The sequence below is a fragment of the Triturus cristatus genome, chromosome 6, assembly GCF_964204655.1.
Source record: "Triturus cristatus chromosome 6, aTriCri1.1, whole genome shotgun sequence".
Lineage (NCBI taxonomy): Eukaryota > Metazoa > Chordata > Amphibia > Caudata > Salamandridae > Triturus > Triturus cristatus.
The window spans coordinates 322,901,105-322,924,115 of NC_140589.1; the positions used below are offsets into that span (position 1 = coordinate 322,901,105).

The window sequence follows — 23,011 nt, forward strand, 5'->3', positions numbered from 1 at the left end:
CACCTTTACAGTATACGGCGCCTCAGCAACATCGGAATCCAGGACAAGGCGCTGGACTGGATCATCTCCTTCCTCGACGGAAGAACACAGAGAGTCCGCCTACCACCGTACAAGTCAGAGGCCTCCGAAGTCACCTGCGGCGTCCCTCAAGGATCATCTCTGAGCCCCACCCTCTTCAACGTCTACATGAGCCCCCTCGCGGCCATCGTACGCAAACACAACCTCAGCATAATCTCCTACGCCGACGACACCCAACTGATCCTCTCCCTGACCAACGACCCCGCCGCCGCCAGATCCAACCTGCACGAAGGGATGAAAGAGGTAGCCGAGTGGATGACGACCAGCCGCCTGAAACTGAACTCGGACAAGACTGAGGTCCTCATCCTGGGCTCCTCACCCTCCGCCTGGGACGACTCCTGGTGGCCTCCCGCCCTGGGCACCGCACCCAAACCGACAAACCATGCACGCAACCTGGGCTTCCTCCTGGACTCCTCCCTCTCCATGACCAGGCAAGTCAACAACGTCTCCTCGGCGTGCTTCAACATCCTACGCATGCTACGGAAGATCTTCTGGTGGATCCCCACCGAGACCAGGAAGACCGTCACCCAGGCCCTCGTCACCAGCCGACTGGACTACGGCAACGCCCTCTACGCCGGTACCACCGCCAAGCTCCAGAAGAGACTCCAGCGGATCCAGAACGCCTCAGCCAGACTCATCCTCGACATCCCACGAACCAGCCACATCTCCGGACATCTGAGAGACCTTCACTGGCTCCCCGTCAACAAAAGAATCCCCTTCCGCCTCCTCACCCACGCACACAAAGCCCTACACGACCAAGGCCCGAGCTACCTCAACAGCCGAGTCAACTTCCACGCTCCCAAACGCCACCTCCGATCAGCCAACCACGCCCTCGCCGCCGTCCCCCGCATCCGAAGAGCGACTACAGGAGGAAGGTCCTTCTCCTACCTGGCCGCCAAGACCTGGAACTCCCTCCCTACCGACCTGCGCCTGACCCAAGAACTCCCTCCCCAGCGCCTTGAGTCCCTACGGGTATGTAGCGCGCTTTACAAGTGTCACTGATTGATTGATTGACCTTTCCTGTCACTTCTAAATCTTATCGTGTTTTGTTTGCAACTTCTGATCAAATCAGTGCTGTGCGTAAATCGTGGGAAAGGCAGTGCTGTGGTTTTACGTTTCGTTTTCGCTTAATGGGGTTTCACAAGAACACAGATTTTTGTTTTGCAGGTGGTTTTGTTTTTCTGAACAAGTACCTTTCCTGTTTGGGGAGTAGCACTGCCAGGCCCCACCCAAGAGACGTCACTCACCCGCTGCTGTCACCTAACGCACACGACAGCAGCAAGCAGGCTTTACAGCCACAGCAGCAGCACCGAGGAGGCAGGGCATTGCAACCCCACCACCACCGCGGGATACCACAAGAGAAGGGGCGGCAGGCGAGAACTGGTCAGGGGTGAAGCGGGAATGGAAGGAATGCAAACAGGGTAAAATGACCCTGGGTGTTTAAAGATAGCCGCATATCCCAAGCCGTCCGTTCAGAGTTAGCAGAAAAGCGCGCTCCGCTCCGGCTGTATTTGTCCTTGGCAGCCTCGATAGGGCATCTATAAACTGCGTGAATGAGGAGAGCAGTGCTCCGAGGGCCGCCTATGCAATAACGGAGCTATCGCTCCTTTGGCAACGGCTCCCACCAAACAAAAAACAAGCTCTCTTCGCGAGAACAGCTGGCGGTCACGGAAGCTGCGCATCTCGTCTAAGTTAAAACTCGCGCTCCTGGAAACACAAGTTGTGCACCATCAGAAACGCGTCATCCTTTCATTAGACCAGTGGCTGTGGATGCAGTGGTGGACGCGGTGAAGTAAACACACCAGCCCTCGCGATGCTGGCACGTTGGCTTCTAGCTGAAAGCGCCTCTTCGGCCACTGGTGAGATCAGGCACTAGGTAGTTACAGCTTCTGGTGATAAATGTGGCCTCCAGAGGCGACAGGACCACTCTCTTCATGAGCGGTGAACTGACCGATGCAGCCGCCACCAGGGCCTCAGGGCTAGAGGGGAACTGCGGGAGGTCAGGCACTAGTGCCGACATTGGCATGAGCGGTGCTTTGGCCCTGAAGCTGCCCAGTGCCTTTCTGATGCATTGATCTGGTTATCAAAGAGCCCAGCAAAGAATCCCCTCCATACCTCTGGACAGGGGACCCTTATTGGATAGAGCGGTTAGCGGGCTTGAGCATGCATGAGCAGGTCCGCTCGGGCCGGCCCTCTGCCTTTGACATGTGTCCTCCATAGAATACGCTCTTGGAGACTCCAGATGGGTTGTTTGAAGGGGTTCCTGTTTTGAATGGAACGCAGGCTGCTCCAGCATTGCTCATATCTGCATAGATATTGCTGCAGGACCTGAGGGTCCCTGAAATATCAGCATTGCTTCAGATAGGTTTGCGAGCCCTGGTGAGGTGAAGCACCAAAGATGAACCCTCCGCCGGTTTGCTGGTCCGGCCCCTCCGTGTAAGTGAAGAGGCGAGCCATCACGCTAAAAGGCAACTAATGAAAATGCGTTTGACTAGTCCTCTGGATAAGAGATCTTTTACTCCTGTGTTGATTAACTTTCTAGTACCTTGACAAGCATTATCTCTGTGTCTGATGTGCAGCATAGGATAGTGCTTCCAAAACACAAGAATCTTAAAATGCGTTCTTGTTTCTTTTTGTCCAACAGTGCTTGAACAATCTCCAGTGTAGGCTCTGTAAAAAAATGTCAACTTTATAAACTAGTATTCCGTTAAATTGATTGATGAACACATAGTAGAATTCCGTTCAAAATCTACTCCTGTTGTAATTCATGTGTCCCTACCAAGTGTTTGTTGTTATGCTCATGCAGTTGAACCTGCCCCTTCAGAGCATGCAAGGGGGTGAGAGAGGAGAAGGGGAAGGCAGTAATGGTCGACAAGCAGATGAGTAATGCAAACTAAGTTTAACAGAGTCTTAGAGTTCCAAAGATGGGATGCTGAGGTCATCTGCGAAGCACTTTGAAAGTTGTTAAATAGTCTTAGGAACGCAGACTCTTGCCTTACACGCGACGGCAGAACTTATCGTGGAGTTGAAATAATCACTCTAAATCTGTAGCTGCTTCACATCTGTGTATTGACCCTCGGGGTAGCAAGTTAGGTTGTGCAGGAGGGTCTGAAGTATATGTTTGATAATGACTGGATGAGGGTAAGCAAGATGTTTTTATATGTGGTGCTGCCGGTTACATAGAGGGAATACATTTTTATGCATGCTTCAATAGGCAACCAGGTACAATTTTAGAAAAGTCTGGGCAGATAAGAAGAAAAAAAACCAGTTAGTCTGTGTGCAAGTCTTGTAGCTCTCTTGTTCATTATCTAGTTTCTTGCTAAAGCAGTGGGAAGAGCCCATGTAAAAGGATATTGTCAGTCAATCAGCATATATTTATCTCCAAGACTTATCTTATAGAAATATACACCTTACAGTGTCTTTAAAATAATTAACTGCATTCAAATTCATTAATTTTATAAACAAGGAACGAAAAGTATGACTCCTCAAGCTTCTACATTACAATTTCATTACTTTAACATTCAGAAATTGATATAGTAATAATGAAATCAGGTTAAAGTATTAAGAAAACACATCAGAATCAATATTTATGTTCTGATACCACAGTTTGCCCTTAACATATAGGCCACCTCAATATATACAATCCTGTATTGTATGTGTCGAATGTATCGAGCAAATTACACCACAAAATCAAACTGGTTCATTGCAGATAAAGTGCTACACTACCTGATCGAACTCTGTGCCTCAAAAATAGAGAGCAAAAGATCTTTTTCCTTTCACTTAAAAATAGGGTACAATTTAACAACAAATGTATAACAGAAGACTTAAATTTTAAAGTGCAGTAACAGTAGTCATTATTAACCAAAACTCAATTTCTAAAACCAGCTATTCTCCAACCAGAGTCAATACTTACTCGAATGCCAAGGACAGTATGCCTGAACCGCCTTTCCGGAACATGGGACGTATACGGGAATGAGGTCTCTGGTCCTAGGAACTCCAGAGAGTGGGCTACTGACCTTTTGGAGGCTAGATAGTCTCTTTCGGCTATTTCAGAAGCTAGTATGGCTTCTTCCCTGAGGAACCTCTTAAGGGCATTTGCCCTGAGAGTATTTGCAAATGAAGCAATATCGAGGCGCGCTCCCCTTTTGCCCACTGACACTAAGAAGTTTCTCGAAAATTGGGCCATAGACTGCCCAGAATCTTGCATCATTACACCAGAAAGTTTGTCATTGGTACCTTCATGCTTTAGGCCGTGCACAAATCAAACTGCACGCGATCTGGTCAACAATGCCCAGGAGGTGAAAGACAACTCAAGCCTTTATTATCGTGCTCCTTTGGAGGCCTTAAACAAGTGCCCACCATCAAGTCCCAGCAAGCACGACTATCCAGAGCCAACAACTCTGCTCCTTAAAGAGCCTGCGGTATTAATTTCCCTACCACTGTCTTCTTTAAAAGCTCTACTGATGGAGCACCGTACCTCAGACCAAACCTTCTCAGTGCAATTACCGTAAATAGGAGCCCAGCTTTTCCCCTATTTGTATGACTATCCCACCTCTGGATCCAAGAAAAAGTAATCCCCAGATATTTATAATATTTAACCTGCTCTTGTAGGGCATTATCCAGAAACCAGGTGAACTGCAACTTCCGCTTTAATAAAGTTACGTTTTTCGTTTTCTCCACATTTACTATGAGAGTTCTTTATACAATAAGCTTGAAAGATTTCTAACTTTAGCTTCAACCCACTCTGGGTATAGTCTATTAGAACCAAGTTATCTGCATAGGTCACACAATGGGTATGCAAACCTCCTATTTTTGGGGAGAACGAATTTGAAGTGCCTAGAATCGCAGGAAGATCCATGATGAAAAGGCTAAAGAGCAAGGGTGCTAAGACGCAACCTTGCCTCAATCAGTTATTCACCCGGATTATTTCCGTTAGAGGGCCTAGGCCATTCAAATCGACCTGTACCCATTTATTCTCATGCAGGAGCCCATGATCGACTATCAAAAGCTGCCCTGAAATCAACAAAACAGCAACATAGTTTTCCTCCTGAAGCATCTGCTCTATTGCAGCACCCCACAGAGCAAAGCAATGATCAAATGTGGAATAGTCCGTCCAAAAACCCCCTTGCTCTTTCAGAATGCGTTCACTACTGAAGACCCAGGCCTTTAGAGCCATCAGTAAAGCTTGGGCATAGATCTTCGACACCACATTGAGCAGAGATATCGGTTGATAATTTGCAGGGTCTTCATAATTTCCCTTCTTATAGATGGGTTTAATTATGGCCCCCCTCCAAGAATACGGTATTACACCATTTTTGTCGCCCATTTAAAAAAGTGGCTTGGAGCATTTGCTCACCATAATGAGTTTGCTTTATAGAGTATTACTGGTAACGCATCTGGGCCACTAACCCTTGATGACGTAATGTTTCAGATAATTTTTGCTATGATGCCCTTCTCTTGGATCTGGAGAAAAGTTGAGCATTCCAACTGATCGCCAACATTGTCATTTCTTGCATTTTTATCTGACATCATATACATCTCCGTAATAAACTTTCTCCACTACATTTCGCAGACCTCAACTTCTAATTTTGATGGGTATTTTTGGTGGACATTATTCACCAACCGTCAGAATAAACGAGAATTACCCTTTACAACTGCATCCTGCTTTTTGCTCCAATAAAACTCATCCCTTTTATGAGAACACACTAAACGGTAGGTCCTTTTTAGAGACCTCCAATCCTGCTGGGACCTTCCCTCGCCTCCTAGGGAAAACAGTTGTTTTGCTGTATTAACGGCCTGTCGTAGTGAACAGTATTCTTCATCAGTCCACTCAGTTTGCAAAGTTTCTACAGCTCTTTTTGATGAGCGGACTACAAAGAAAGACTGGACTTTCTTAATCAAATGCTCTTACCACAAGTTCAACCTGAATTCAATTTTTTTCTAATTTACACAGTTTATGCTCAGCTATAGAAACCCTTATTCTCCTATTATTAATCAAGGGAAAATAAACTGTCTGCCCTCTACAAGGAAAGGGATCCTCAGTTTCATTGCAAAGTGGTCACTCAGTCCTAGGTCCGTATTTCAAAAGCACACCTCACCAAAATGCTCTATGGATGTGTAAAAATATAGTCAATAGGACTTCTAGTCCTACCATACCTGACAGTTTGTCTTGCGGAGCTATCAATCGGAATGCGCCCATTAAGATTGACTAGATTGTTTTGTACAAGGGCTAATGCACGTAGGGCTGCTTTTGAAGAAGTGACCTTTGTAGGGCATAAGGCAGATGGAATACCCTAGACACTTAATGCATCATATAAACACTCATCAAAGGTACTAAAAGAGATTCTTAAATTAAAGTCACTTGCTAATATCTGTGCAGATGCAAAGCGACAGTAAATCAATGGTATATTCTATTCCAACATCATTAATTCAGTCTCAAACGCATTGCACTTGGGCGGGATATAAACATTTAAACATATTAACAATTCATCTGTATTAACAGTGTTTGTCAGCAAGATTGAACAAGCTAATAGCCAGGAACATGTTGCCTCTAAACGAGAACCTGCTTAACAGTAAGAGATGCAAGAGTCAGCAGCTCAACCAGAGGACATTGGACGGGTCGCACACTTGCTAACTGCAACAAACCCATTTATCTGTGGGATCTCCCGCAAACAGGCCTCTTGCAACATTAACACTGAATATTCCTTTAAGATTGAGGTATAGACACTTGATTACTTCCATGAATATTCCATACTTGGGGGCATATTATCAAGCACCGCGTTAAAATTATCGCCGCTTTAGCGGCAGAAAACTGCCGCTAATGCGGTGATAATGGGCTTGATAATATGCCGCAGAGAATTCCCATAGAAGCCCATGTTGGCACCAGAACATGGGCTTCTATGGGAATTCTTAAGGGCGTATTATCAAGCCCATTATCGCCGCTTTAGCCGTAGTTTTCTGCCGCTAAAGTGGCGATAATTTTAACGCCATTTCTTGATAATATGCCCCTAAGATTTTATAGGTTGCAAGATGCATAGACACCTAGTTTGCCGGGTGTCCCTCCCCTCCATTACGCTCATTTCCCAAGTCCCCTCCACTAAGTTTACAATATTGCCTCTAGTCTTGGACGGGGATTCTCTCAACTTCATTGTTGGTAAAGATAACTGTTATTATGCGGTTTGATTGACCTCCTCTACCCGATGGGGTATAGGGGCCTAAAGCCTGCCGAGGCCTTACCAGGTGGAATAGGTCAAGATGAGTTGGGAGAAGACCCCCATGAGAACTAAACAGTGGCTTACTAGTTATATTTGAATTTAAGATTAGTACATTTGTACGAGGAAGACTTGAAGAATAATCTCATCCCTCAACTTGGCCTGGATCATCGCATAGCATTACCCCATAGCTGATTAAATTATCGCTTCTTTCAATAATATTTTCAGCTAATATGCTAGGAAAGAAGTCAGTTCGCCTCCTGAACAACCTAAAAGCCACCAGATCTATGTCCCCAGAAAAGAACCCATCCAACCTGGGGACCCTTTTAAAAACTGCAATTCGCATTGAGCAATTGAGACAGATGATTTCATTTCGCCTCTTTCCTTTATTTGTTACTTTAAATTAGAGCCTCTTTTTATGTGTGCATCTGAGCTGATTGCTTTTATCTAAATTCTTCCTTCCTACATAATTATTTTCCTTTTTCCACATCTACTCTCTTCCTGCGAGTAGCTGGGGGGCTTGGGGGTGCACTTGCTCCAGCTTAGAGAGTGTGCCCGGCTTACCAACCTCAGCTTGCCTTAAAGGCCTATGTATCTTATTTTTCATACTTTTTAGGGCGGTTTCCCCAGCTAACTTGCCAGTTAAATTTGATGAGATTACATGGCTATGTCTGCTATCATAATTGCGCATTAAAGACGCCGGGATTTTCCCATTCAAAGTTTTTATTTGACTCTTCCTCCTCTTTATCTTGGCCTTGGCATAATTCATCATTGCGCATGTTTGAAGTCTAAAATATGATGGTATATCGTATTTGGTTGTCTTGAAAAATACACCCTACCCCTATCGGGAGAGCTTATTTCCATCTTATTTATGGCCATCTCATTCTGATCTCCCTCAGAAGTTTTCTTTATCTAAGTTTTGCTTGTGGCTATTGAAACTTTGGGATTCACATCTAATACAGTCTTGAAACTGTCTAAGAGGGAAATCTGCTTCGCCTGCTGTGTATTCAGGAGAACCAGAGACGTCAACATACCATCAAATGTAGTCTTCATTAAAGTGAATAAATTCAACATCGAAAACACTGGTACATTTGCTGAAGAGTTATGCACGACGAATGCCTTTTTGGGGGTGGTGGGGGGTGGGGTGGTGTGGGGTGGAGGGTTGAGGCCCTGCATAACAAGGTCTCTCCAAAAATCTCTCCGATAAGGGATCATGGGAGCCTATATTAGGGGAGATAATTGGGGGTGAACAGAGGCACCTCTTAAGTCATGAAGTTGTAGTTAAGCGGGTGGGCATGGGAACTCTATTTTACCATCCAACAGTAAATCCATTAACTGCCTGGTCCTGGCCCCAGCCCCCTGATCAGTCACCCCTCCTAAACCCAACTGCCGTAACTTGTCCATATCTGCTTGTATGTTCCCTTTGAACACTGACCTCTCAGCATGCCCAGTGACACCACTGTTCCACCAAATTTTAAAATATTTTGCTACACAGATTGGCATGGTTATGGACATGTTCTGAACCTTTCAACTCGGTTGTTTTGTTTCTTTCATTGATCCGGGGATGTGATCTGATTAGCTTTGGGGGGTAACACCTCAACATGTTGTTTTCTGCTTCGGGGAGCCATGCAAGAGACTTCATGTAGCCTTGCTAGACCCAGTTCTCAATAGACCTGGCTCCTCTTTAACGCTGTCCACACAGAACCAAGAGGATAGTGGCTCGGAACAACAATGGTGAATTTACCTCGACAAAGTTGACAAGATCACCTCAGTTCCCACAATTCCACTAGCTCTCAATCTTGAACCCGGAGATCCGGATCCAGGAGGTATAAAGTGTCTTAAAGAATCCGAATCAGGACACAAGCTGTGTCTTGCGTTAGTAGGACGTTGTTGGGGGCCACTCGATTTCCAATTCTTTCTGCTCAAAGCCCCTACTAGGTCTCTCCTAGAACATGTTCACAAACCCTCAAATTGCAACCAACTGCCACCAATTTTCAAGCAGCCAGGGTGACTAATTGTAGTGGGTTCGGGGCGACAGAGACGCTGCACAAGGTGCGTATGTAGTTTAGGAGTATGTTTATTGCCAGGTGTTTCACAGTCTTTATCTTATAGTAAACCACCAGGGAACAGGAGGAGGTCTGACGTGGTCAGGACAGGTAGCCGCGCTGCAGGGATCCCCTTCGTTACTGGCTTCCGACTCGTCGCTCCGGTCTGGTCTCTCTTCCCGGGTGTTCCCAAAATGTAAAGGAAAGCAAGTATTAGGCGTGTTGCCCAACAAGAGGGTATGAAGGGACCAGGAGTGAGGGACACCGTGAAGGGGAGTTCTATTACGTGGCTAAGTGCTCAGGGGGAGGGTTGGTAACACAGGAGTGTTGATGGGTGCCTGAGTTTAACCGTGATTGTCTAAAGGGACTTTCCCTTCCCCACCCAGCCTGCGACTTTCCCCCGTACCTGCTCCAGCCACGCTCCTCCCCTGGGAACGTGGCAGGGCGCCTCGCAGGATCCTTGGCCTCCTCGCTTGTCGGTTTCAGCTCCCGTAGTCTCGTCGGTGCCTGCTCTCGTATCCTCCGTCCGCTCCTCTCGCCACTCCTTCCGCCGCCACTCCAGTACTCTCTCCTCCGCTCTACCGCAATCCGCTTCTGTCACCGCCGCTCTTCTCCTCCACTCCACCTCGTCCTCCAACTCCGGGGAAACTCCGTCCGCCAACTTCCTGATCTTGCTTCCCTTTGAAGTCCCGCTACAGGAAACGTCATCCAGGGGAGGAGTCTCGTACCAAGGGATTCCCGTCTTAAAGGCACCCTGTACCTTTTCTGGCAGCCAGTCTTGCGGAGGGTAGGAAGTCCATTCCTTCGGTCGGTCTGGTTCCTCGTCAGCCTGTGTGACAACACAAAGGGGTATAGAGGGGTCTTGTGACCAATAGGGCCAAACAGGTGAGTCCATCTCTGTCATGTCCCCTACCCCGTCACACTAATGCAACTACAAAAGAGGGCAAACTGGGTGGGGGAGGTGCAAGAAGCGTTGTGCATCCACAGGTAAACAGTTGTGATATGTCTTGAGGCAATTGGAGCCTAGGTACTAGCTTACGAAAATGCTGGTGGTTGCCGAAAGATTGCACCAGGTTATAAGTATAATAGCAAGGGGGCTGTAACAATTCCAGGCACGCAACCCGCCAGGCGCAAGTCGAACCATCCTAATGCTGGCCACCTCCGCACCTGAGGAGTGCTGCCCATAATGCTTAATGCGCTTAACAGCCTGCCAGTGCTTCTCGCTGCCTCCACCGTGACAGGTGTCCCAACCCTTCTTGCCCTTCCAGCTGCCACAACCACCACCCTCTCCCTGCCCACTGCCTCTAGGCAGGCAATGGCAGAGGGGTGTGTGATGGGTATACGAGGAGCAAATGTACTGTGAGGGCCAACTTGAGGTGGAGGCCAGCGGTAGTTTGGGCAGTCTTTGGACTGCCAACTATCAGCCAAGCAAGCCGCCACAAAACTCCATCAGACCACGGACCGCACGCACTGAGCTTCCGGCTCCTGCTCAATGTGTAGGTCTTCCTCCTCCTCCTGCTGTACCGTACTGCGCCACAGGGTCTCGTCTCCCACAGCGTCTCGACTCCCCGCATCTCCTCGCCTCCCCGCACCATATCATCTCTGCACCTTACAGCGTCACGTCTCTGCCTCTCACCAGGAGATTGTGAAATCCTGCGTAGTGAAATTGACGACTCTGAATGGTGAGGCTTCCAGGTGGAAAGGCAAGGATAGAATTAAATCCTTCACAGGTTATGGTGTGAATTACGTTCTGTAATAGCAGATTGGTTTAAGGTTTAAAGAACAGGTTATTGAATACTACCCTGAGTAATTCTATAATCTGTTTTCTCACGGTGAATGTATTTTGCTGCACCTACTGTTACTATAGGAAAGTGCTGTTTGCAGTCATCTGAAGTCCCGAAGAACTTGGAACCTAAGTGTCATCTGTATGAATTGAGGTTCTAGTTAATAACTTTTATGAGACGGATCAGGGCCCTCATGCAGTCATTAAAAAATGAGTAATGAACTTAGTGAAACACCGTAATCAAGAGGGGAATTTTTAAAAACCATTATCTCATTATCACCCATCTTGGGTGATGTATTAGGATAGATTTTAGTCTGATGAGGGCTACGTCTGATATGCCAAGCCAAGTTTCTGGGTCGTGGTTGACCGTTAGTGGACTTGGACAGTCCCGGGAAGATGGGAATGGATGGTTGACCTTAATCGACTTTAAGGATTCGCAAACATCAAGCAAATCTGAATTCATCCGGTGCTCTGGCTAAGGACCAGGTGGGAATCTTCCCAGATGCTGGTTCTCTATCCACTATTGAAGTTGTTTACCACAGGGGCTCCCAAAGACCTGACTGGTTCATGGAAAGGTGAGGTTGGCTGGAATTTCTGCTTCGGTGAGAGAGGCTGACTTTGTTAGGATGTTGAATTATGAACATTTCAGGACTGTGGATATTGAAGACTAGTATGGCTGGGACTGAGCAAAAGCAATGGGCCCTGCAGCCTTGACTGCAGGGAGAACCACATTTGTGTAAAATAGTGTAAAGAGTTTCAGGGGTGTTGAATTCAGGTGTAGAGTTGAATATCTGATACCAGGGTCTTGTTAATGCGGTCTGTGTGGCCCGTACAGTTATAATTTGTGCAGGTGGTCGTAGAGTTCCTACAGGAAGGGCTATGTTGAATGGCATTTTTCTGCTTGATAACCTTTTGAAATACCTTACGTGCTCAGCTTTTTTCATGATTTGATTGTAGTAGATCCATTTTGCTTTTGTCAAAATCTTTCTGACTAGCGCTTGTCTATAAGGCAACCCAGTGTGTCGTAAGGGGTGTTAATTTTTCGCTAGCAGTTTGACTGCTGCAGTTTCAACTTGATATCAAGTTCATAGTTGTTTTTTGTTTTTTTCTTTTTTTTGCAGGTTTCGCCGTGTATTGAAGTGGTTTTGCATGAACTTTCAGGAGAAAGGCAAGCCATAGCATGGGATTTTTGGGCTTTGACAGAGTGGTGTTTTCGTGAATGTTTATAAAATACTTATAATTTCCTCAATGTATCAGATCCTGTTTCTTGCTTTATGATCTTGTTTCAGTAAGAAAAATTAAACTAAGAACAGTTTCAAGTGATGTAGATATGTTACGTGAGAAATGCTACTGGTTTATCATCCGCAGTACAAAATGTGGCAAGTTGTTCTTGCTGGTGGTTTCCATATAAAGGTGAGAACTTGAAACAGTCATGACACAGTGATCTGTTAATAAATACATTTTTAACTGCTGGAGGCCACAGTCAAACTAATGTAATATACAGGATAAATGTAATGATGGGGCATCTTATTTGTGGCACTCTGCCATCTCGTCCACTTTTGCTGGATGCCATGTAGAACATGGTGCTCTTTTACATGCAGGCAGATGCTCATGGCGTTTGTCTGAGCATCACCCTGAGATTTTGTGCTAACTTCTGGGGAATGGGTGGAAAACAAACTGATGAAAATTAAAGAATTGAAATACAGTGTGGCCAATTCTTGGATGCAGTCATTGCAAATCCTTGCCTAAGTAGCTCAAGGGGTGGCCTTTCACTCTTCTCTCTATACACCGGTCATGAGGTGTGTAGAGACGGTAACCTGGCAACAGAATTGTAAGGTAGTTGCACTAAATTAGTCCAATCTGCAGTATAAATCGGATTTAAGCATCTTGAGACAAAGTTGGTGGGCAGTGTGTCCTGAATTCTGAAGAGTTCCTTGACATGGCGTTGATGAAGCCATTTTTCCCTTCAAGCAGGTCTAGGTAGTGGCCAACCCAATTAACCGCCAGTGGTATGTTTTCTTCCACTAGCCCACCTCCTTCCTTGGGCTTTTGCCTCACTGATTCAGACTGCCCAAAAGGCAACTCATGGGATGGTTTTCAGAGAAGCTAGATATCAATTTTCATTTTGATGCGATCTGCTTATGCTGTGGTCCTAATCCGGTACCCCTAGGCCGCTCTGATTGTGCACTGCATCCTTGAGAGAGTGAAGGGATATAAGCTATTGGTAGTTTTTTTTTTTTACCTGCTTGCCACAACTGTGATTTTGTTCATTGACTAGAACAAGTAGCAAGGTTGGCATAGCACTTGGACTGAACTTTGTTCGTGGTGATTTCAGTAATGAAGTTCCATCCACTTTTGGGGCTGAAGTTCATATTCTTTAAGCTTTTGGTAAACAAGAAGAAGCACATAGTTACTTTGTTTCCACAGTGCAACAGGTTGGGCACTCATCTGCCAGGTTGCCACAATCTTGTAGTGTTGCACATATTCCAGACCCGGCTTCCAGTCCCTTTTCTGTCCCATTCCCACTTACTACTGTCAGACTGCCAGTTGAATTGTTTCCTGCCGCAGACCTAGCCCCCAATGAGCGCAAAACAAATAGGCAATCCTATGACCGCAAAGCAGGAGCTGAATCTCCCTTTCTAGAAGAGATGATCACAAGGAATTTGTGTTGTATGACGGAACAACACAGTTAAAAACATTGCATCCCTTTACTACGCATTTTGTACCTCTCATTTCTTTTAGCACGCATATGCTTTTAACTTGCATGTCAAAACCACACATTATTAGTCTTAACTAAAATGAGTATTAGTAAGGTAAGTTTAAATATATATATATATATATATATATATATATATATATATGTATATATTTAATTTTTATTGTTTTGGGGGAGATCTCCAAACTCCCATACTTGCCTTAATGCGTGGTAAAGGCCCATATGTGGTAAAAATTTGTGTGGTAATAAATGTGTGGTAAAGGCACTGCAATGTAAAAATTGTTTCGGAAAGATGTTTCCCGGAATTTGACAATCTGGTGGTTTGTAGCAACATTTGTAGCATGTTCATTAATTACAAACCACTGGAAAGCAAGTGAACCCCCATATTTCGTGATGTGGCTTAGGAAAGTCCATCTTGTTTACAGCAAGGAAAATCTGTATGCCAAAACGGTGGGGTGAGGGGTAGTTTTATATGATCTGGAACTATTTTATGCACTTTACGAATATGAACACTTGAAAGTTCTGATCATATAAGTTTATTTGGATGAATTCTGCTATTGATCTATTTGTATCTTCTTACTTTTCACTATCTGTATTTTCAAGAAAGTCCTAATTTAGACTGTAATTGGCAAAAATTATATAAGGTTATTCCTGTGAGGTTAGATATTATAGCTCTACCAGATATCCTTTATTTTGTTATATGCATTATATGGAATATTTAACTTCGACTGTAATTGAGAATGATCTTTTCTTGGCAATAAAAAAAATTATAATACAAGGGGTTGCGTGATCATTCCAATTTTCTGATAAATGGTTGTTGAACGCTCCACACTGGGGCACTGCTGTCCAGGCCCCGGTGTATGTGCTGTAACCCCTAAAACATGCTAAATATGGTCAATTGACATATTTAGCTTTACCGTAATGTCATAGTATATGGTGCAGGAAAATAGCCCATCTCAGGAAAAGTTAAATGTCACCTGTAGACTGCAGCATTTATTGCGCTACCCGTGTAGCCTGTCTGCATCTTTTAAACATGCAGGCGAAAATAATCCTTTTTGACAGGATAGACCTCTACTTTAAAATATTGAATGTTACCCCTAAGTAGGCCTTGTAGTCCATAAGCTAGGGTGTCTAGTATTTAAAAGTGGTACACACAAGAATTTAATGTGACCTGTACCTACAGTGACTAACCCTCAAAAGCTTTTTTCACTGTAAAGGACTGTGATAAAAACTATAGTTTAAAATAAAACCATGACCGTACAATCTTCTGTTTGGGACAAGCTACTGCAATATTTCAATTACCATTGTTAAATGCTTATTAAAAATCTAATTCGTTGGTGGTTGGATTTTATATAAACCTTTAGGAAAAGTGACTTTTAAATTGTTACACTTTTCCTCTCAGGGCCTCCAGAGCCTAATTAGCATTAGCTTGCAGGCAGATGGCCCTGCCAATGCTTTCCCTTAATGAGGTTGGAAAACTGCATGCAGAGTGGGAATGATGGGTCAAGCCTTTTCACAGGAAAATCTGGGTATGAGGGATGGGACAGATATCAGTTCAGGAAGGACAGCTGCGGAGGGTCCTGGAACTTCATTAACCCCTTCGCCGCGGCGGGAATTCCGCCGCGGCGCGGGGGGGTGCGGGGGGGCAGCGCGGCGGGCCTGTGCTCATGACGGAGCCGCTCCGTCATGAGCCACAGTTGAGCTGTGCTCATGACGGAACGGTTCCGTCATGACTCCGCCCATTTGCGTTGTCGCCCCGCACAGGCGGGGAAACAGCGCCGCGCAGGCGGAGCGGCCGCCGACAGGATTGCCATGACGGAACCGTTCCGTCATGAGCACACGGCAACCGTGGCTCATGACGGAACGGTTCCGTCATGAGCAGGGAAGGGGTTAACTTGAAAGAGACCAGAGTGTGGCCTGTCCATTCATTGCCCAATGTAAAGGGAAGACTGGGGACGAGAAGCAAATGATTCCTTAGGCCCTCTGTAGCCAGTCTGGCTCCAGTCCAGTGGGGGGGAGGGGGAGCTCGTCCCTGAACCAGTTTTGCATTGGTAAGGATGAGGAGACTACTAATTTCCCTAAGCACACCCTGACTGGCACACAAGCTCCCTTCAGGGGGCAGAAAGATTCTACCATGTTGGATTGGCCTCAAAATAGTGTACTGTGGGATAGTTTGCCGTAAGCAAACAGGATGTGCTGCAAAAGTGGGAAGGCTTGCCTTTGGGAACCTATCCCACATTGGTTAGAGAGTGTCAAGAAGTTACCGCCACCCACTCACTAGTGAAACCTACAAAGATGGCACATCGGGTTAAATTACGACCTAACCCAGAGGTCATATTGCCAGCAGCTACATTGTCACGTAAACGCTTTATAACAACTATAAAAAGGAGATGGAATAATAATTATCTAACTGAGCAGCCGAAGTGCAGGCAAAATAAATAACCAGTGTTTAAAGTGAATAAACAAAAATATTTCTTAAAAACACACTTTGAAACTACTTTTTCGTTGAAGGGAACTATTTTAAGGCAGACATTAACAATGTGCAGTGGCTTTGTGCAGTTACTCAAAGTGAAGGGAGCCATTCGGTACAGTGGACTGACTCATATATATAGTGTGTTCATTTTTAAAAAAAAGTAGTCTGGCGTAACCGCTAAAGCGGTCTCAAAGGCGAGACCTGGAAACCCTGCCGAGGGTACAGAACCTCTTCAACGCGTTGCTTTGCATTGTGATGCATTGCATTGAATAACAGTTGCCTCGTAATTACCTTCATGAAACGGCAATACATTTCCTCTTTGTTACTGATCTAACGCTTGCTTTGGTAAAAAAAAAAAAATGTGGTTGCATAATTGCAGCATCTCTCGAAACAGTAGCTATGGTAACTTATCCTCCAGCCGCTTTGGCAAACTTCTGTGCAGAAAAAGACATGATTCAACATTGAATTAATTGAGTCTTTGTAACGGATAAGACACGTGGCGCATGGGTTGAGAGTAGGCCTGGAGCGAAAGCTTAACACACCCAGGCTGCCATTACTTCAACCTGCAGCTCGAGCTCGGTTTGCTGTTTCACTAATTGCAAATTGAGTAATTTTCATAATGACTAAAATCGGTGAATGTGCTGTGTACCACTATTTTACACGAACTGTCCCTTAACGAAGTATTATTTGGTTTAAAAATTGCTTCCGAGCTGCATAATTGGGGGATGGGTGAGGTGTAGAGGTTCTCATTTGTCTGAACACAGAACTGCTGCTAGTTCCGTCAGAGCACAGTTTAAAGAAGCATTAGCAAAGCCAATAGGTCGGGCGTTATCTTAGCTGCCAGTCTTATTCTTTTGTCAGTGTTTATTTTGTTTTCTTACAGTTTTTGAAACACTTTGTGAAGCGGCTGGGCCCTCATCAATCTACAAAAATGTTAAAAGCAAAAAGTTATTTTAGGGGTCTCACGAAGTCTCATTGCCATAGTAGTCTCTGTCACTCAGTGGAACTACTTTGTGCGTGGATTTGCTTCTTCTGAAACAGCCCTATGCACAACTCAGAGTGAATTTGGGAACTGACTGGAGTGGGCTGGCCCGCTACCCTGTGCGCTATGTTGCAGTGGGCAGAAGAAAAATGTGAATGACTCCATAGCAGATCTATGGATAAAGAGGGCCACTCAAGGCCGCTATAAATAAGCATAATATATTTATAATTCGAGTAAAATCAAAAGATCTTGGCTAACGTCAAACCTAAAAAAAGAGTAACAGGCTTTATGTAGATCAGGGCACCAGTTGGGGTGTTCCTATAAAATGGCTTACCCTGCCTCAGTCTAGCTAGGAGGCCATGCATTCCACTTTATTCTTGCACAGTTCGGAACACCAAAGACAAGGGTGCCGAAAACACTTCTAGGAGCCCAAGAGGAAGCAGCAATACAGGGCCAAAAATGAGTGTGGGTTTTGGAGCAGCGCATGGCTCCCTCCCAAGAGAACGTCCTCCCATAATGGCAAGGCATCTAGTTCACATGACTAGAGTCACAACATAACCGGTATCCCTCTTAAGTGAATGGCCAATGCTCCTGATGCTCAGTCAATGTGCCGAAAAATACTTCGAAACCCATTACGGCTTACTGCAACCCAGCAGAGCAAAGTAGAATTGTAGGATTTAATAAATTACTTTTACGACTAATGCTGAAAATGCAGTGACTCGTACCCATGTACGCATTACTCCACAAGAGTCAGCTTAACACGTTAAAACATGACATAGAACATAAAAAGATGCAACATTTCTGATTACTTTGTCATGTGCATTGGACACTGGTGCAAATGACAGCAGTTGTTAGAATGAAGATTTCGTGCACAAGAATTTCAAGGTTGATAAATGTTGCACTAAGTCTTATAACAAGTAATTGATTTCAGTTATTCTACAGTATTTGAGGCCTTTTGCACCCCGCACCCACTGACGGATTCTCGCCCAGATGCTTGTTAAATTGCATGCCCAGGTCATCTGTTAGGACCTTGATTATCAGACTTAGACTCTGCTCCAAATATCTACTGATGCCAGCTGGCTCGGCAATTAAACACGTATGTAATTTACATCCAGCTTCACATCCTTGGTGTAAGAATTGAATTGCATAAACGAGGTGCAGAGCGAGGCTTAAAGGGAACACCAGGCACATTTAACGGGGAAATGTCACTGGTGTGCTGTGTTGCTAAGAATAAATGAACAGTGGCAATACCCTAGATTTCCGTGCTGCATCTTGGGCGATAGATGTTTAATGGATCAAGAACGACCAGCAACTTCAACCTGCATTTATAAAGGAAACCTAAAGGCTTTAATACAATATTTTCTGTTGGTTACTTCTAACCACAGATTCCTCACCTTAGAAAACAGAGTGGCAGGATTATTCTCTTTTCTGTGTTTCTGTTTGGATTTTGGTTTAGGCTCCCTGGAGGACTAGGACCACATAGTGGACCTCTCGTGGGAACTGCCTCCAGAGCGACATAGTCCACGCCCACAATATACAGCAGGACTTCTTATGTTCGGTGATATACAACTGTGCTCGTCAGTCCCGGATTGCCTCTGGGTACATTAAGGGCACGTTTGTCGCACAATTTCAAGTTGTGTCCTAAGTCCAAATGATAGAGACACAACCCATGCTGGTTTGTGACCAGCATCTGCTTTCTAGCAGCCACAACGTGGGTTGAAATCTGTTGTTTTAGGAGGAGACATCGTTTCCTAATACACTGGATTAAGCTTGAAAGTCATCGGAAGCTGACAAAATTTTGATCCACGCATAGAAAGAAAGCTACAAATGTCAGCACGCATGAGTGATGTTTATATGCAATTTCCCTCTGTGGCATCAACTAGCAGCTCACCGGGGCATTGTTTGATAAAAGTTTCCAGATCCAGTCTAGTGCCTTGGGAGTATTGTAAAGTGAGGAATCCGTGGTTCGAAGTATCCATCAGAAAGAACATTACCGAAGGTATGTAATTTGTTTGTATGTGATAAAAATAAAAAACACATGCTCATTCGGATTTAGACTACACTGCCATTAAATGCTGCTACTTGTGCAAATTACATTACTTATGGTTGAGTGTCCGAAATGTATTGAAAGTGCAAGTCAATGAAATCCCATTCGTTGGGAGCGGAGGTCTAAGGAGCAGCTGACTGGGGCTCCTCTAGTTGTGATTTGACCCTGGACTAGACCCCTGTCCAGTGTGACTGGCAAAAGCCTAGTAGCCTTTTGATTCCCTAATATGGTAATGAGACTCGTCTCCTTTGTGTGGAGCCCATTGAGGTTCTGAAGCTCTACAAAATAGCTCATGCGTGTGCTGCTTCCGATTGCGAGACATGAGGTCTGGGTGAGGTATCCTAATATGTGAAGTCCCTTTTCTCGTTACTTTCTCTGTTACTAATCTATTCATTCATCATTTTGATGAGGGGGCATTGTCTGTTCTCTAGTCCTCTTTAGAATAGACACAATAAACTGCATTCCGATGGTCAGTGATGGTATGTGATGCATTCTTAGCCAGAATTTGGTGGGAGCCTGATAGGGCAGTAGTTCTATGGTATGCATACTCGCGTAGAGCGGGCTTTGGCTCTAGTCGGAGTGATTCTCTCTCCCCGTTAGGCTATTGGCTGTTTAATGTATCCTTTCACCTTTCGGGAAGTGCTTGCCATGGACTACATACTGGACTGGCCTATATCTGACCAGTGCACACAATCACATGGTTTATCGCATTGAGTCTCCTCTATGTATTCTCTAAAGAGAGCAATCACTTTTTTGTTATTTCCCCCCCCCCCCCAACATTGTTAAAAATGCCTTTTGTGATTTAAGGCCCTGCAGAGTCGAAATATATGGATAATAATTCTTTCCCAAAGGAGCACACTTTGTACATGTTTGTTTTGTATGAATAAGACTCGAACTGCTTCGTAACTTTTCATATCGGAGCAGCAAACACTTTTCTGATAAAGTGTCTTAGGCCACTAATAAGAGATGCTTTGAATTGCTCCAAGATTACGTCTTTATAGTACAGCTAAAAATGTTTTTGGATTCCACTCCATAATCCATTCTCAATGATGTGTAAAAGCATCCTTTTCTGTATATACTAGATACTGTTGGCCCTGTACCCACTATCTTCCTAACTCTGGAGCCATGAGTGTGGTACATAGCTCGATTCATAGGTTCTGAAGGAGTCCCTTGTTGTCCTGACTAAGTATTTAAAAAATGTGGTCAGGAATTCGATACCTCTTATCCTGTGAGCAAGCATCACTAATTCACCATCAGTCACCCATCCTGTTTGAGGATCCAGAACTGTAGCCTAATCTCTGCCTTACTGGTTGAAGAGGGCAAACCGTAAATGCGTCTGAAGACTTCTCACTGTACCTGACCAGGATATTGATCACTTTTAGCAATAGAGAATGGAGGGATTCAGTATATTCCCCCACAACAAGGGGGCACATTGTAGTTGGTGCCTTTGGTCATCAGTTCATTATGAACCTCATGTTTGTCTGTTAAACAGCATTTGGCAGGATTAGTAGAAATTGCTTTTGGGCTCAGCTTTGTGCCATTGGGGATTGAAATTGGATTACTTAAACTAATCACAAATGTACCTATGGGACTTGGGTTAAAGTGCAAACTAATTGTAATAGAAATTGCACTAAGAGGATGAATACCAGCAATACATTAAAACAAGTCTATTCTTAAACTTTGTTTTACCTTTGTATGGCTGACCTCCACAATCAACTCGCAGCAGCGGTGATTTGTTTTCGTTAACTGAGGTTATCAGTCCTCTTGTGCGTGGTGATGATGTGACCACTATACATCAGGCTCCTGTTGGGGTGCAAAGTTTGCAGACCAACATCGTATTGCATAATAATAACTTTTTAATTACAAATTTAAAGAAAACTAAATACCAACCTTTGGTTAAAAAAACTGGGGTTTCAACTGGAGTAACGACCGCGCCGTTTTGATGGCCCTGTCAAGCTATTTTTACTGAGGCATTTACATCACCCACTCTTTCCAAAATCAGAGTGGTTGCAACTACAAAAGGTTTAAACATGGTGGATTGTCTGTTTAACCCCCTTTCACAAGCTATCGCTGGTTAACCAGACTCTGCATTATTGTGTTTGTGTGCTTTGTCAAAGGTATCTAAATATACATCTAACCACCACCATCTCAGTGCTGTATGTTCATCGTTGAGTTTAAGAAGATCTAAACCACAAGCACCGCTTAGACTGGAAGAGGCGTTACCCAGCCAGGAGCAAATTAGATGAGTTTATTGTATTATCTATAAGTGAAATGGTTGCAAGCTGACGCGCTTCTGGGCCACATTTGGGTAACAAGCAGTGTTAAGGAAACTACTAAGCGAAAGCTATTTAATCTCTTTGCCTACCAAGTATGCTATCTGTGATGCATAATCTGATGAGCTACGAAGAAAAAAAAGATTAGATGGAAATAAAATGCAGACTCCATCTGTATAGTGTGGAGGACAATCTGTGTTCTCTATTTAACTTGATGAGTCACATGGAGCAAGCTTCAGGTTATGCTGTTTTGTGTTCGCCAAAGTACCTTGAACTACTTCTCGCTCCAGACATTCAGTATGGCTACATGGGATTTCTCTTTAGACAACTTGACTTGTTCACTATATCCTCACCTTATTGCTCATCAAACAATGAGTATAGTAAAACAAACACCGTAATTTGACGATATAACTGTGGACCATGTCGGATGTAGTTGTTCGGGGCTAGATTATATTAGATACCACTAATTAGAGTGTCTAGAGTGGCTGTTATTTTTGATCTATAAAGATTACTGTTTGTAACAGTATACTTTATAAATGTTTTGAAATGTATGCATATTATTAGTATTCTGTATTATGTGTTTGTCAGTAAGATTATTTTTTTTTTGCCTAAAATGCCAAAAAATTTACCACTGCCAATTACCGCTTGCTGGGAAGTGTTGGGGCACTAGTTTGAAAAAGACAAGAAAGGCAGCTTTCTATTTTCTAACTCGACAGTTTTCTCCACATATCTGCTGTCCATATTGGCTCTCATTAAAGTCCAGTATGATTTTGTGCCACACTGGGCCTTTGTTTACCCTCGCAGGAAGTCTGTAGACTCTGTGGATCCTATACTGGTCATCTCATCACACAATACCTGCTTCATCGCTACTGCAACAAATTCCTTAACTTACTCAGATGGGAGTCCCTTCTCAAATTGTCAATTACCTTGCATTTCTGTTGCGGTTTCACTAACCTTCCTGTAGCATAATCTTTACATTTAGTCAGCTGTCCCAGAACCTGTGGCTCCTTGCCCTCCAGCCGACCAAGCGTTGCAGATTCATGCTCCATCAGTATGCATCATGATTTGCTTGATCCATTTCGCTCCTCCACTGATTTCACCGCATTTTCAACCCTACAGTTCTCTGATGCATATCAGGGTGTATTAAGTTTAAGGAGCGAAGGCCGGCCTGCTTACCAGGAGCCAGCCCAGCAAAATCAGGGGGAACCGGTCCCCCCTCTCTTTAGACGCTTAAAAGCCTTGCATCCACTTCTTTTTGTCCTTCTTTGTATGACGCTTGAGGTTGATGCTGGCAGTTTCTAAATCTACCTTTATAGAGCAGGTAAAATCACTTCCAGTGCTTGAAACGGGGTGATGGGGTCTCTTCTTTCCACCGCTCCTCTGAGCCAAGTGTCATCCACCCC

The 23,011-nt window shown here is 44.5% G+C and overlaps 1 protein-coding gene across 5 annotated transcripts in view; it reads left to right on the plus strand.

Moving 5' to 3' along the window:
* The window catches only part of ROCK2 (Rho associated coiled-coil containing protein kinase 2), a 531,243-nt gene that overhangs the window by 101,134 nt on the left and 407,098 nt on the right, over window positions 1-23,011 (plus strand). The gene's annotated exons all lie outside the window — the stretch shown is intronic.